A 17,276-nucleotide genomic window follows, 5' to 3' on the forward strand; every position below is an offset into this window, starting at 1 on the left:
TAACTCATGTAATGTTATAACTGTTAGATGTTTGAATGAAAGTGTGTTGTGTTTCATATCAGTATGATCCTATGCTCTTGATTCAAAAGATGGCTTGATTGAAATCTGTGTAAAATGTTTCGTATTCTTATAATTAGGGATGCACCGATCCACATTTTTTCACTTCCGATCCGATCCCGATACCCGAATTTGGATATCGGCCGATACCGATACTATTCCGATACCAGAGCTGTGTTTGCTTTAATATTATTATTATCATTATTGTTTATTTGATATGATGCTGAAATAAACTTCTCTCAACAGGCAAGTAATGATATGTTATGTACGTAGCCTATGTATGCATGCATGTATGTCCCAAAAGGCAACTTGAGGTAAGTAAGTTATAAGGTCAGAAAAGGAAGTCAGAAAAACAGGAAATCCTGTTAACAGGAAAAATCCCATTCTGGAAACAAATATGCAACTGGGGTTTCAAATTGATTGTCATGTCAATATTTATTACATTCCCAAAATGTCAAATACTTGCATCTTGAAATATAAGAAAAGTCAAGTGCAAGTGTAAAAATCTTACACACACACTATCTGAAGGGTGATCCTCGCTCCGATGCAGTAAATGCTCGATAAACATCAGCATCGTGCAAACAGACAAGCGGATTTTGCCTCAGACGCGCGTCGATTTCGCTTCAAACTTTTGCTTTTTACGCACGTAAATTTTTCTCTGGACGCGCGAATGGATTCAAAATATTAAAACGTCCAACTAGACGCGGTAGACGCGAATTTGACGCGCTATTCGCGTTTGGTGTGAACGCACAGTAACGTGGTGCTTTTTTAAATGTTTGATTGCGTTCGTTGTGTTGTATGACGCGAGGGAGCTTCAAAGGACTCTGAATTACACCTTTGCAAACATTGCATTTTGCTGTCTTGCTCTGCGGTGTTTTCAGTCTGTGTGAAGTATTTCCACACAGCGGACGTTGTTGGCTTGCCGCAAACTGCGGAATGGATTCCTGAGCGGGGGCGTGTCTCATAACTCTGTGTCTCATTGAGCCGCGCCTCCGTTCAGGAAATCCATTCCACAGTTTGCAGCCAGCTAGCAGACTCGCCGGCGGGAATCACTTTTGGAGTCATTTCAGCAGACGTTAAAGCTAGCGCAGACATGACTCATGGATATCGGAAATCTCCGCAGGTTGGATCGGGAAAATCCGATACGTGAATTACGCTGGTATCGGGTCCCGATACCGATGCTGGATCGGATCGGCCCCATCCCTACTTATAATACTGATCATGTCTAAACTGTGGCATCTGTTCTCTCTGTTAGCAAGAAAACCCCCCCAGATAAGATAATTTACGATCAGAACTGAGAAGAATGCCACCTTCTAAATTTAGCCAGTGTCTAATTGGCCAGAACTCATCCTGGAGGTTGGACAACTTTGAGTTTAAAATCTTAGACCCAAAACAAAGCTCTCTCTCTAGGCGCTCTCTCGGCTCTCCAACTCTGCTCGTTCAAAATGTTCTGATAGAGAAGAGCTCTGCTCTTCTCTCTTCGATCTGCTCTCTAGCTCTCTGGGTTCACCCCCAAGAAACGCTCTGCTACCACTCTCAAGAGAGATGGGCAGAAAAAGGATGAAGATCTCAATCAGACGAGTAACCATGTGAACGCGGAGACAAAGAACCCAAATTAAGATCAGAAGAACGGGTTCAACAGCTTTATTCAAGCCATCTTACTACTCTCGTCTAAGTTGTCTTTTCTTTTCTAAGTTTTCATTTATTTTCCGTTGTGAGTCTCGGTTCTAAGTTAAGTTTTGCGACAAGATTTCGAGCCACGTTTCTTCTGCAAAGCCAGCTTCAAACAAAGACTTTCATTCCGCCAGCACACCACGTGACTGGCCGCCCCAGACCCAGGCACAAGGACACCAGCCAACGGACCGGGAAAACCCCTTTCACGCAACAAAAGGCAATCCCCAAAAGCAAAGACGAGCAAGTATCTCCAGACTAAACGCTGAACTGGTGTATTGATATAAAGTGAATAACCTGTCTAAGAAACGATAGAAGGGTTAAATTAATGATTGAGGGTTCGTTCCAGGTCATGTGTTATAAGTGCATAAACTTGAGATTTCATCATCTCACTCTTAAACTCACTCTTAAAACTTAATCTTTCCTTACTCTTTTTCCTTCTGCAACTCGTATGGATGTGTGTGTGTGTTTGTGTTAGATATTAGTTTTTATGTGTTAGTATATAATCAATAAAGTATTGTTTGTATTTGAACAAAGAGATTACTTGTGTTAATTTGCTTAATACATTTTATTGTCTTGAACTTCGATCTAAGTTACCGATGCTTTTATCCGTGATTATTTCTTAATTTATTGTTAGCTGGGGATTAATTCTTTCTTGGCCAGGAAGATATAATATTTCCTAGAGTTAATAACTGTTTATGCTTTCTGTTCATGGGATGAACTGATAGACTAATCATACAATTGATTCTGCTACAGTAAATTCTGAAAATAATTAAAAATAATTAAAATATTAATTACTGATCATAATCCGTTATGAATAATAATGAATTATATTTATACGTGGGCGTATAAACGCTGCAACATTGACGACAACGAACCAAGAACAATGGGCTTATATGCACAGGGAATGATAATCAGAAAAACAAGGAACAGGGGCCCGTTCGTATGTTGTTTAAAACATCCGAGATCAAATTACACATCCAAGATGGTCCGTGTACTTGGCGGCCAACGGATTTTCGTTTTGAAAGGAAAAAAACAAAAACGAAAAACGTCCGGTTTCCCAATTACCATTAGTAAATGGGAAAACGAAAAATGGAAAACAACCCATTATTCGTTTTTGGTTTTGATATTAAAAAACGGAAAACGGAAAACGAAAAACAATCTCGTTATCCGATTGTCCTTGATGTGTTTATAGATGGAAATCGGAAATCAAAATACGTATGTATAAAGTCGTAATCCTTAATTCTGCATTGGTATTTTTTCGTGACCCGGAAGCGATCTTAAGTAGTAAGCAGTTGTCATAGATACACCTATGAGCGGTTGTATGCTAGATGTCGCCTTGGCTACGGCAGTTCATTGGACACAGAATAAATTGATACAAGGAGACTTTAATGAACACAGAGAAACTTTTTGCATACACACTACACATTAACATTAATGACAACGAACCAAGAACAATGAGAAAATATAGCTGCAAGCAGCAATTACCGGGGCCAAGCAGAATAAGACGACAAGACATGCCAAAATGTCTGAAAGTGTCAGACCAACTGCAACAATGAGCAATTAAAGACATTTAAAGAGGATTTTAGGCGAAATGGCTGAAAAATCATGTAAAAAGTGATTCAAAATATGATTTAATGTATTGTCACTTTTGACCAAAAGGTGGCGCTGTTACGAAATTGATGTGGTGTGGTCAGAGTAAGTAGACAGTGACACATACAAAGTTTTGAGTCAATATGTCGAGGCATTGCAGATATAAAGCCTGAATAGTCATTTTGGCATCATGCCTCAACTTTCCTGCTGTGCTATACGAAAACGGTTTCATCAATCGACACGAAATCCATTACTTTTTGTCGGCACAGTCTGGAGATGATACGATTCGATTTTGGTGAAAATCGGACAAACGGTCTAGGAGGAGTTCGAAAAAGTAGGTTTTGAATGAAAATCAAGATGGCGGACAGGAAGTTTGGCCAAATAAGGAAAACTTGGTATCTATGTTCTCGGCTTGACCCAAGGAATCTATTAAGAACCGTGGAATTTCAATAGCCATATTTATTCAAAAGTTATTAGCCTTTTTGGAAATTTTGTTATAACTTTTGACCACTAGGTGGCGCTGTCTTGAAATATTTTGGTTGCCTTCAGGGGATGGTGCTGATGACACAATCTGAGTTTCGTAATATTACACCAATGCATTTGTTTAGTATAGCATTTTATTTCACAAAACTGTATTGAAGTCAATGGGAATTTCATATTTTGTTCAATTATAGCGCCACCAAGAGGCTCAGTCCCACAATTTTTTTTTACGTGTCCTCAGAGTGAGCCCATACATATGTGTGTCAATTTTGGTGAAAATATCTCAATTCGCTTCGGAGTTATAGACATTTATATGAAAAAACACGAAAAAAATGACTGACACATGACTTTGATTGGAAATTAGTACCCCTAAACATCAATATTTTCGCATTTGGGCATTGGCGTATAGCTATCGACCTATGTTTCCAAACTTCTGACGGTGGTTTCGTCTCGATCGGACTAGCGGTTTCAAAGATATAGCCAAATGTTTTTTAAGCGCTAAATCACAACGCTACACAAACCGTAAGGCGAAACCTAGCATGTTTGGTATCGTAGGACTCGGCAACGATTCAGGAGTCTAAAAAGATTAGTTTCGTGAAAATAAGTTGACCACACCCAAAGTTATAAGCATTTGAAAAAAAAAATGCACCACTAGGTGGCGCTGTTTCGAAACTTCTCAGGCTCATTCAGGGCATTGTGCTGATGACCCATACCACGTTTCGTAACAATCCGTTCATGCAGTCATAAAATACAGAATTTTAGCACAAAATTCAAAATGGCCGACAGCCAAAATGACCGATATGGTCAAATTGGACATCAGTCGACTCGGTATGTTGCCCTGAATCTAACGAGACCAATTTTATGATTTTTGGACAAACTGTTCAGAAGTTATAAGCAAAAATAGCCATTTTTCATATCTCCGGACCAGTAGGTGGCGCTGCGCCGAAACACAGCATGTAGCCTCAGGTCATGCTTGTGAGTACAAGTACCAAGTTTGGTCTGAATACGATAAACCGTTGCGGAGATACGGCCTTACGACCGTTTTTGCTAGCGCTACGTAAAATGTATTCGTGCGTTTATCGAAAACGGTTTGGCGAATCAATTTGAATTCCATAACTTTTTGTCAGCACTACCTGAAGATGATCTGGTTCAATTTTCGTGCAAATCGGACACACCGTCTAGGACGAGTTCGAAAAAGTAGCTTTTTTTGAAAATTCAAGATGGCGGCCATATTTTTATGACGGAAAATGACGTCATAGGGTGCAATCGAATCGTCATGAGCTCAGGAATCAGAGGAAAAAAGAATTTTGTTGATTGGCCAAATGGTTCAAAAGTTATTAGCATAATAAAAGTGAAACTTTGGACAGTTGGTGGCGCTAGAGGGATTGGTTTTAAGACACCAAATTTGCTATGGTGACTTTTCAGATGGTCATCTACCAGTGTGCCAAATTTCATAACTTTCCCGCAAGCGGTTCTATGGGCTGCCATAGACGCCTAGTCGGAAGAAATAACAGAATAATAATAATAAATATAGCTGCAAGCAGCAATTACCGGGGCCAAGCGCAAGTAGATGACAGGATATGCCAACATGGCTGAAGGTGTCAGACCAACTGCAACAATGAGCAATTAAAGACATTTAAAGAGGATTTTAGACGAAATGGCTGAAAAATCATAGAAACAGTCAATAAAAATATGATTTAATGCATTATCACTTTCGACCAATAGGTGGCGCAGTTACAAAACTGATGTGATGTGGTCAGAGTTAAGTGGCAATGACACATACAAAGTTTGGTGTCAATATTTCAAGGGATTGCAGAGATAAAGCCTGAATAGTGCTATTAGCATCATGCCTCAACTTTGCTGCTGCGCTATACGAAAACGGTTTGGTCTATCCACACGAAATCCATAACTTTTAGTCGGCACGGTCTGGAGATGATACGATTCAATTTTGGTGAAAATCGGACAAACGGTCTAGGAGGAGTTTGAAAAAGTAGGTTTTGAATGAAAATCAAGATGGCGGACAGGAAGTTTGGCCAAATAAGGTAAACTTGGTATCTATGTTCTCGGCTTGACCCAAGGAATCTATTAAGACCAGTGGCATTTCAGTAGCCAGATTTATTCAAAAGTTATTAGCCTTTTTGGAAATGTTGTTTTAACTTTTGACCACTAGGTGGCGCTGTTTCGAAACTTCTCACGCTCCTTCAGAACATCGTGCTGATGACCCATAACAAGTTTCGTAACAATCCGTTCATGCGTTCTTAAAATACAGCATTTTTGCACAAAATTCAAAATGGCCGACAGTCAAAATGGCCGATATGGTAAAATTTGATATCAGTCGACTCGGCATGTTGCCCTGAATCTAACGAGACCAATTTTATGATTTTTGGACAAATTGTTCAGAAGTTATAAGCAAAAATAGCCATTTTTCATATCTCCGGACCAGTAGGTGGCGCTGTGCCGAAACGCAGCATGTAGCCTCAGGTCATGCTTGTGATGACATGTACCAATTTTGGTCTGAATCCGATAAAGCGTTGCGGAGATGCAGCCCTACGACTGTTTTCGCAAGCGCTACGTAAAATGTGTTCGAGCGTTATTCGAAAACGGTTTGACGAATCAATTTGAATTCCATAACTTTTTGTCAGCACTGCCTGAAGATGATCTGGTTCAATTTTCGTGCAAATCGGACAAACCGTCTAGGACGAGTTCGAAAAAGTAGCTTTTTCAGCACATTCAAAATGGCGGCCATATTTATAATCCGGAAAATGACGTCATAGGGTGCAATCGAATCGTCATGAGCTCAGGAATCAGAGGAAAAAAGAATTTTGTTGATTGGCCAAACGGTTCAAAAGTTATTAGCAAAATAAAAGTGAAATTTTGGACAGGTGGTGGCGCTAGAGGGATTGGTTTTAAGACACCAAATTTGGCATGGTGACTTTTTGGACTATCCTCTATCATTTTGCCAAATTTCATAACTTTCCCGCAAGCGGTTCTATGGGCTGCCATAGACTCCCAGAGCGGAAGAAGAAGAAGAAGAATAATAAATATAGCTGCAAGCAGCAATTATCGGGGCCAAGCGCAAGCATATGACAGGATGTGCCAACATGGCTGAAGGTGTCAGACCAACTGCAACAATGTGCAATTAAAGACATTTAAAGAGGATTTTAGGCAAAATGCCTGTAAAATCACATAAACAGTGATAAAAAATATGATTTGATTAATTATCACTTTCAACCAATAGGTGGCGCAGTTACGAAACTGATGTAATGTGTTCAGAGTGAAGTGACAATGAAACATACAAAGTTTGGTGTCAATATGTCAAGGCATTGCAGAGATAAAGCCTGAAAAGTCCTTTTGGCATCATGCCTCAACTTTGCTGCTGCGCTATACGAAAACGGTTTCATCTGTCGACACGAAATCCATAACTTTTAGTTGGCAAAGTCTGGAGATGATACGATTCGATTTTGGTGAAAATCGGACAAACGGTCTTGGAGGAGTTCGAAAAAGTAGGTTTTGACTGAAAATCAAGATGTGGACAGGAAGTTCGGCCAAATAAGGACAACTTGCTATCTATGTTCTCGGCTTGACCCAAGGAATCTATTAAGATCAGTGGTATTTCAAAAGCCATATTTATTCAAAAGTTATTAGCCTTTTTGGAAATTTTGTCATAACATTTGATCACTAGGTGGCGCTGTCTCGAAATATTTTGGGTACCTTCAGGGGATGGTGCTGATGGCACAAATTGAGTTTCATAATATTACACCAATGCATTTGTTTAGTATATCATTTTAATTCACAAAACTGTATTGAAGTCAATGGGAATTTCATGTTTTGTTCTATTATAGCGTCACCAAGAGGCTCAGTCCAACCATTTTTTTTATGTGTTCTCAGAGTGAGCCCATGCATTTGTGTGTCAATTTTGGTGAAAATATCTCAATTCACTTCGGAGTTATAGACATTTATATGAAAAAACATGTAAAAAATGACTGACACATGACTTTGATTGGATTTTGCTACCCCTTACTATCAATATTTTCGCATTTGGGCATTGGCGTATAGCTATCGACCTATGTTTCCAAACTTCTGACGGTGGTTTCGTCTCGATCGGACAAGCGGTTTCGAAGATATAGCCAAATGTTTTTTAAGCACTAAATCACAACGCTACACAAACTGTAAGGCAAAACCTAGCATGTTTGGTATCGTTGGACTCGGCAACGATTCAGGAGTCTAAAGAGATGACTCTTGTGAAAATAAGTCGACCACACCCAAAGTTATAAGCATTTGGGAAAAAACATTCACCACTAGGTGGCGCTGTTTCGAAACTTCTCAGTCTCCTTCAGGACATCGTGCTGATGACCCATACTGAGTTTCGTAACAATCCGTTCATGCGTTCATAAAATATAGCATTTTAGCCCATAATTCAAAATGTCCGACAGCAAAAATGGCTGATCAGGGAAAATTGGATATCAGTCGACTCAGCATGTCACCCTGAATCTAACGAGACCACTTTTATGATTTTTGGACAAACCATTCAGAAGTTATAAGCAAAAACAGCCATTTTTCATATCTCCGGACCAGTAGGTGGCACTACACCGAAACGCAGCATGTAGCCTCAGGTCATGCTTGTGATGATATGTACCAAGTTTGGTCTGAATATGATAAAGTGTTGAGGAGATACAGGCTTGTGTCTGTTTTCGCAAGCGCTACGTAAAATTTGTTTGCGTGGTATTCGAGAACGGTTTGACAAATCAATACCAATTCCATAACTTTTTGTCGGCATGGTCTGAAGATGATCTGATTCAATTTTCGTGGAAATTGGAGCAACGGCCTAGGAGGAGTTCGAAAAAGTAGGTTTTTAGGAAAATTCAAAATGGCGGAAAAATATTATGACGGAAAATGACGTCATAGGGTGCTATCGAATTGTCATGCGCTCAGGAATCAGAGGAAAAAAGAATTTTGTTTCTAGCCCTTGTGGTTCAAAAGTTATTAGCATAAACATGAGTGCAACTTTGGACAGTTGGTGGCGCTAGAGGGATTGGTTTTAAGACACCAAATTTGCTATGGTGACAGATTGGCCTGTCCTCTATCAGTGTGCCAAATTTCATAACTTTCCCGCAAGCGGTTCTATGGGCTGCCATAGACACCAAGTCGGAAGAAAAAGAAGAATAATAATAATAAATATAGCTGCAAGCAGCAATTACCGGGGCCAAGCAGAATAAGACGACAAGACATGCCAAAATGTCTGAAAGTGTCAGACCAACTGCAACAATGAGCAATTAAAGACATTTAAAGAGGATTTTAGACGAAATGGCTGAAAAATCATAGAAACAGTCAATAAAAATATGATTTAATGCATTATCACTTTTGACCAATAGGTGGCGCAGTTACAAAACTGATGTGATGTGGTCAGAGTGAAGTGACAATGACACATACAAAGTTTGGTGTCAATATGTCAAGGCATTGCAGAGATAAAGCCTGAATAGTGCTATTAGCATCATGCCTCAACTTTGCTGCTGCGCTATACGAAAACGGTTTGGTCTACCCACACGAAATCCATAACTTTGAGTCGGCACAGTCTGGAGATGATACGATTCGATTTTGGTGAAAATCGGACAAACGGTCTAGGAGGAGTTCGAAAAAGTAGGTTTTGAATGAAAATCAAGATGGCGGACAGGAAGTTTGGCCAAATAAGGTAAACTTGGTATCTATGTTCTCGGCTTGACCCAAGGAATCTATTAAGACCAGTGGCATTTCAGTAGCCAGATTTATTCAAAAGTTATTAGCCTTTTTGTAAATGTTGTTATAAGTTTTGACCACTAGGTGGCGCTGTTTCGAAATATTTTGAATACCTTTAGGGGATGATGCTGATGGCACATTCTGAGTTTTGTAATATTACACTAATGCATTTGTTTAGTATAGCACTTTATTTCACAAAACTGTATTGAAGTCAATGGGAATTTCATGTTTTGTTCTATTATAGCGCCACCAAGAGGCTCAGTCCCACAATTTTTTTTATGTGTCCTCAGAGTGAGCCCATACATATGTGTGTCGATTTTGGTGAAAATATCTCAATTCGCTTCAGAGTTATAGACATTTATATGAAAAAACACGTAAAAAATGACTGACACATGACTTTGATTGGAATTTACTACCCCTAAACATCAATATTTTCGCATTTGGGCATTGGCGTATAGCTATCGACCTATGTTTCCAAACTTCTGACGGTGGTTTCGTCTCGATCGGACAAACGGTTTCGAAGATATAGCCAAATGTTTTTTAAGCGCTAAATCACAACGCTACACAAACCGTGAGGCGAAACCTAGCATGTTTGGTATCGTTGGACTCGGCAAGGATTCAGGAGTCTAATGAGATGAGTTTGGTGAAAATAAGTCAACCACACCCAAAGTTATAAGCATTTGAAAAAAAAAATTCACCACTAGGTGGCGCTGTTTCGAAACTTCTCACGCTCCTTCAGAACATCGTGCTGATGACCCATACCAAGTTTCGTAACAATCCGTTCATGCGTTCTTAAAATACAGCATTTTAGCACAAAATTCAAAATGGCCGACAGTCAAAATGGCCGATATGGTAAAATTGTATATCAGTCGACTCGGCATGTTGACCTGAATCTAACGAGACCAATTTTATGATTTTTGGACAAACCATTCAGAAGTTATAAGCAAAAATAGCCATTTTTCATATCTCCGGACCAGTAGGTGGCGCTGCGCCGAAACGCAGCATGTAGCCTCAGGTCATGCTTGTGATGACATGTACCAATTTTGGTCTGAATCCGATAAAGCGTTGCGGAGATACAGCCCTACGACTGTTTTCGCAAGCGCTATGTAAAATGTGTTCGAGCGTTATTCAAAAACGGTTTGACGAATCAATTTGAATTCCATAACTTTTTGTCAGCACTGCCTGAAGATGATCTGGTTCAATTTTCGTGCAAATCGGACAAACCGTCTAGGACGAGTTCGAAAAAGTAGCTTTTTCAGCACATTCAAAATGGCGACCATATTTATAAGCCGGAAAATGACGTCATAGGGTGCAATCGAATCGGCATGAGCTCAGGAATCAGAGGAAAAAAGAATTTTGTTGATTGGCCTTACGCTTCAAAAGTTATTAGCATAATAAAAGTGAAACTTTGGACAGGTGGTGGCGCTAGAGGGAGTGACTTAGAAACACCAAAATTGGTGTATTTAATGTTGGGACTGTCCTCTATCAGAATGTCAAATCAAAACAACTTTCCCGCAATCGGTTCTATGGGCTGCCATAGACGCCCAGTCGGAAGAAACGGAAGAATAATAATAATAAGAACGGGAACAGATACAATAGGTGCCTCCGCACCTTCGGTGCTTGGCCCCTAATAATAAGAAGAAGAACGCGAACGAAAACAATAGGTGCCTAGCACCTTCGGTGCTTGGCCCCTAATAATAATAATAATAAGAACCGGAACAAAAACAATAGGTGCCTCCGCACCTTCGGTGCTTGGCCCCTAATTAAAGCTGCAAGCAGCATTTATCGGGGTTCAAGCAGTTAACGCCTTTAAGGCCTTTAAGCACACAAGCATCAAAAGACATTAAGTTTTATTTAGCAAGCATTTAACAACTGACATAATAGACGGAAAAGACCATTTACAGCCAATACAGGCAGTTTACCATGGGAAATATATGGTTTTAAAGCTTTTTAACAGTTATAGCGCCACCTTTGGTCCGATCTCCATAAAATTTGGCATGCTTGTTAATGATGTTATGTCACATATGCTCACCAATTTTTGTGAAGTTCTGAGTTTTCATTTATGATTTATAGGCATTTTAGTGTATTTTGCCACGCCCCTTTTATAAATTACCCTATTACAGCCACCCAAATGCAAAAGTTTAACTTTTTTTCGATAATTATTGATCTAGAGAGTCCAGAGAATTGTCCTAGACTGGTCTGGTTCCGATCGGGCGAAAAACCAGGGACTAGTTTGCAAAAGTAGGTTTTTAACATATTCATGAATATTTAATTAACTGTTTGATTGACAGCAATGGTTCTTGAGGCAAAGTTGTTCAGCATGAGCAGATCTATAAGATGATATGCATTTTGTGATGATCAGTGTAACACCACGTGATGACAGAGCCATAAAACTCGTTAGCGCCAACTAGTGGCCGATTTCTTTCAAAATTCTTACAGACCTCTAGGGGCTTGAGCCAAACATGCCCACCGAGTTTCGCTCCGATCGGACTTCGTTAACGGTGCTCAAACCTCATTGGCCAATGGCGGCCATGTTTTTCGAGATACGCCAATATCCTTTTAGACATAGGTGGCCCTTTGGGCCAAGACACTGCATACCAAATTTCAAGTCATTCGGAAAAACGGTCAGGTGTCTATATGTTTTTTTTTGTTTATAGCGCCACCATGTGGCCAATCGACGCAATTTTTTTTACTGTGACCTCAGATTGACCTCTTAAACATGTGTGCCAAGTTTGGTGAAGATATCTCATTTACTTCTCGAGTTATAGCCATTTTAGTAAAATAGGCTCCTCCCACAACCTTAATTTATCACCCCCTAGCGACCAGGAATCGGAATTTCAACTTTTTTTCGATAATTATTGATCTTCAGACTCCAGAGAACAATTCTGCTCTGGTTTGGTTCCGATCGGACGAAAAACCAGGGACTAGTTTGCAAAAGTAGGTTTTTGACAAAATTCAAAATGGCGGAAAATCTATCATGACGGAAATAAAATCGGAGATATACGTTTTGTTCGTCAGGCGTCCAGCTTTCCAATGATATAAGACACTTGAGTCTATGACTTATCTTCTAGGAGTTATGACCAGTTTCGCGCTTTTGGTTGCTATAGCGCCACCTATGGGCCAATCAGCGTCATAATTTGATAACCTCTCCTCGATTTTTGTACTACCATCTGGCCAAGTTTCAAGTCTCTAGCACTTACGGTTTGGGCTGCACGATGCGTTTTACGGCGGAAGAATAATAATAATAATAATTAAAGCTGCAAGCAGCATTTATCGGGGTTCAAGCATTTAAGGCCTTTAAGCACATAAGCAATTAAGACATTAAGTTTTATTTAGCAAGCTTTTAACCACTGAAATAATAGATGGAAAAATCCATTTACAGCCAATAAAGGCAATTTACCATAGGAAATATGTGGTTTTCAAACCTTTTTGCCAGTTATAGCGCCACCTATGGTCCAATCTCCATGAAACTCTGCATGCTTCTTCACCATGTTATGACACATATGCCCACCAATTTTCGTGAAGTTCTGAGTTTTCATTTATGATTTATAGGCATTTTAGTGTATTTTGCCACGCCCCTTTTATAAATTACCCTATTACAGCCACCCAAATGCAAAAGTTCAACTTTTTTTCGATAATTATTGATCTAGAGAGTCCAGAGAATTGTCCTAGACTGGTCTGGTTCCGATCGGGCGAAAAACCAGGGACTAGTTCGCAAAAGTAGGTTTTTAACATATTCATGAATATTTAATGAACGGTTTGATTGACAGCAATGGTTCTTGAGGCAAAGTTGTTCAACATGAGCAGATCTATCAGATGATATGCATTTTGTGATGATAAGTGTAACACCACGTGATTACAGAGCCATAAAACTCGTTAGCGCCAACTAGTGGCCGATTTCTTTCAAAATTCTTACAGACCTCTAGGACCATGAGTCGAACATGCCCATCGAGTTTCGTTCCGATCGGACTTCGTTAACGGTGCTCAAATTTCATTGGCCAATGGCGGCCATGTTTTTTGAGATACGCCAATATCCTTTTAGACATACATGGCCCGTTGGGCCAAGACACTGCATACCAAATTTCAAGTCATTCGGAAAAACGGTCAGGTGTCTATAAGTTTTTTTTGTTTTATAGCGCCACCATGAGGCCAATCGACGCAATTTTTTTACTGTGACCTCAAATTGACCGTCTACATATGTGTACCAAGTTTGGTGAAAATATCTCATTTCGTTCACGAGTTATAACAATTTTAGTAAAACTGACTCCGCCTCCTTCGAACATTTTGGCGCCCCATAGCGACCATGAATCGAAATGTAAACTTTTTTTCGATAATTATTGATATTCAGACTCCAGAGAACAATTCTGCACTGGTTTGGTTCCGATCGGACAAAAAACCACAGACTAGTTTGCAAAAGTAGGTTTTTGACAAAATTCAAAATGGCGGAAAAATTTGCATACCGGAAATGAAATCGGAGATATACGTTTTTTCCGGCTTGAGCCAAGGATTACAGTGATATAAGACACTTGAGTCTACGACAAACCGTCTAGGAGTTATTAGCGATTTTATACTTTTGCTTACTATAGCGCCACCTATTGGCCAATCGGCGTCATAATTTGATAACCTCTCCTCGATTTTTGTACTACCTTCTGGCAAAGTCTCAAGTCTCCAGCACTTACGGTTTGGGCTGTACGATGCGTTTTACGGCAGAATAATAATAATAATTAAAGCTGCAAGCAGCATTTATCGGGGTTCAAGCAGTTAACGCCTTTAAGGCCTTTAAGCACACAAGCATCAAAAGACATTAAGTTTTATTTAGAAAGCATTTAACAACTGACATAATAGACGGAAAAGACCATTTACAGCCAATACAGGCAGTTTACCATGGGAAATATATGGTTTTAAAGCTTTTTAACAGTTATAGCGCCACCTTTGGTCCGATCTCCATAAAATTTGGCATGCTTGTTAATGATGTTATGTCACATATGCTCACCAATTTTTGTGAAGTTTTGAGTTTTCATTTATGATTTATAGGCATTTTAGTGTATTTTGCCACGCCCCTTTTATAAATTACCCTATTACAGCCACCCAAATGCAAAAGTTAAACTTTTTTTCGATAATTATTGATCTAGAGAGTCCAGAGAATTGTCCTAGACTGGTCTGGTTCCGATCGGGCGAAAAACCAGGGACTAGTTCGCAAAAGTAGGTTTTTAACATATTCATGAATATTTAATTAAGTGTTTGATTGACAGCAATGGTTCTTGAGGCAAAGTTGTTCAGCATGAGCAGATCTATAAGATGATATGCATTTTGTGATGATCAGTGTAACACCACGTGATTACAGAGCCATAAAACTCGTTAGCGCCAACTAGTGGCCGATTTCTTTCAAAATTCTTACAGACCTCTAGGGGCTTGAGCCGAACATGCCCACCGAGTTTCGCTCCGATCGGACTTCGTTAACGGTGCTCAAACCTCATTGGCCAATGGCGGCCATGTTTTTCGTGATACGCCAATATCCTTTTAGACATTGGTGGCCACTTGGGCCAAGACACTGCATACCAAATTTCAAGTCATTCGGAAAAACGGTCAGGTGTCTATATGTTTTTTTTTGTTTATAGCGCCACCATGTGGCCAATCGACGCAATTTTTTTTACTGTGACCTCAGATTGACCTCTTAAACATGTGTGCCAATTTTGGTGAAGATATCTCATTTACTTCTCGAGTTATAGCCATTTTAGTAAAATAGGCTCCTCCCACAACCTTAATTTATCACCCCCTAGCGACCAGGAATCGGAATTTCGACTTTTTTTCGATAATTATTGATCTTCAGACTCCAGAGAACAATTCTGCTCTGGTTTGGTTCCGATCGGACGAAAAACCAGGGACTAGTTTGCAAAAGTAGGTTTTTGACAAAATTCAAAATGGCGGAAAATCTATCATGACGGAAATAAAATCGGAGATATACGTTTTGTTCGTCAGGCGTCCAGCTTTCCAATGATATAAGACACTTGAGTCTATGACTTATCGTCTAGGAGTTATGACCAGTTTCGCGCTTTTGGTTGCTATAGCGCCACCTATGGGCCAATCAGCGTCATAATTTGATAACCTCTCCTCGATTTTTGTACTACCATCTGGCCAAGTTTCAAGTCTCTAGCACTTACGGTTTGGGCTGCACGATGCGTTTTACGGCGGAAGAATAATAATAATAATAATAATAATAATAATAATAATAATAATAAAAATCAGTACAATTACAATAGGGTTTCAGCACTTCGTGCTTGAACCCCTAATAATAATAATTAAAGCTGCAAGCAGCATTTATCGGGGTTCAAGCAGTTAAGGCCTTTAAGGCCTTTAAGCACAAAAGCATCAAAAGTTGTTAAGTTGTATTTAGCAAGCATGTAACCACTGACATCATAGATGGAAAAGACCATTTACAGCCAATACAGGCAATGTACCATAGGAAATATATGGTTTTAAAGCTTTTTAAAAGTTATAGCGCCACCTGTCGTCCGATCTCCATAAAATCCGGCACGCTTCTTAATGATGTTATGTCACATATGCTCACCAATTTTTGTGAAGTTCTGAGTTTTTATATATGATTTATAGGCTTTTTAGTGTATTTTGCCACGCCCCTTTTATAAATGACCCTATTACAGCCATCCAAATGCAAAAGTTCAACTTTTTTTTAATAATTATTGATCTAGAGAGTCCAGAGAATTGTCCTAGACTGGTCTGGTTCTGATCGGGCAAAAAACCTAGGACTAGTTCGCAAAAGTAGGTTTTTAACATATTTGCAAATAATTAATGAACGGTTTGATTGACAGCAATGGTTCTTGAGGCAAAGTTGTTCAGCATGAGCAGATCTATCAAATGATATGCATATTGTGTGGATGTGTGCAACACCACGTGATTACAAAGCCATAAAACTCATAAAACAATTGGACTTCGTTAACCTTGTTTAATAGGTGCTCAAACCTCATTGGCCAATGGCGGCCATGTTTTTCGAGATATGCAAATATCCTTTTAGCCATACATGGCCTCTTGGCCCAAGACACTGCATACCAAATTTCAAGTCATTCGGAAAAACGGTCAGGTGTTTATACGTTTTTTTTTGTTTATAGCGCCACCATGTGGCTAATCGATGCAATTTTTTTACTGTGACCCCACACTGAACCCATACACATGTGTACCAAGTTTGGTTAAGCTATCTCATTTACTTTTTGAGTTATAGCCGTTTTAGTAAAATAGGCTCCGCCCTCAACGTTAATTTTATGCCCCCTAGCGACCATGAATCAAAATTTCAATTTTTTTTTTGATAATTATTGATCTTCAGACTCCAAAGAACATTTCTGCACTGGTTTGGTTCCGATCGGACAAAAAACCTAGGACTAGTTCGCAAAAGTAGGTTTTTGACAAAATTCAAAATGGCGGAAAATCTATCATGACGGAAATGAAATCGGAGATATACGTTTTGTTCATCAGGCGTCCAGCTTTCCAATGATATAAGACACTTGAGTCTACGACTTACGGTCTAGGAGTTATGAGCAGTTTCGCGCTTTTGGTCGCTATAGCGCCACCTATGGGCCAATCGGGGTCATAATTTGATAACCTCTCCTCGATTTCTGTACTACCATCTGGCCAAGTTTCAAGTCTCTAGCACTTACGGTTTGGGCTGCACGATGCGTTTTACGGCGGAAGAATAATAATAATAATAATAATAATAATAATAATAATAATAA

The sequence above is a fragment of the Leuciscus leuciscus genome (assembly GCF_965113295.1).
Source record: "Leuciscus leuciscus genome assembly, chromosome: 9".
In the NCBI taxonomy this organism is placed as follows: Eukaryota; Metazoa; Chordata; class Actinopteri; order Cypriniformes; family Leuciscidae; genus Leuciscus; species Leuciscus leuciscus.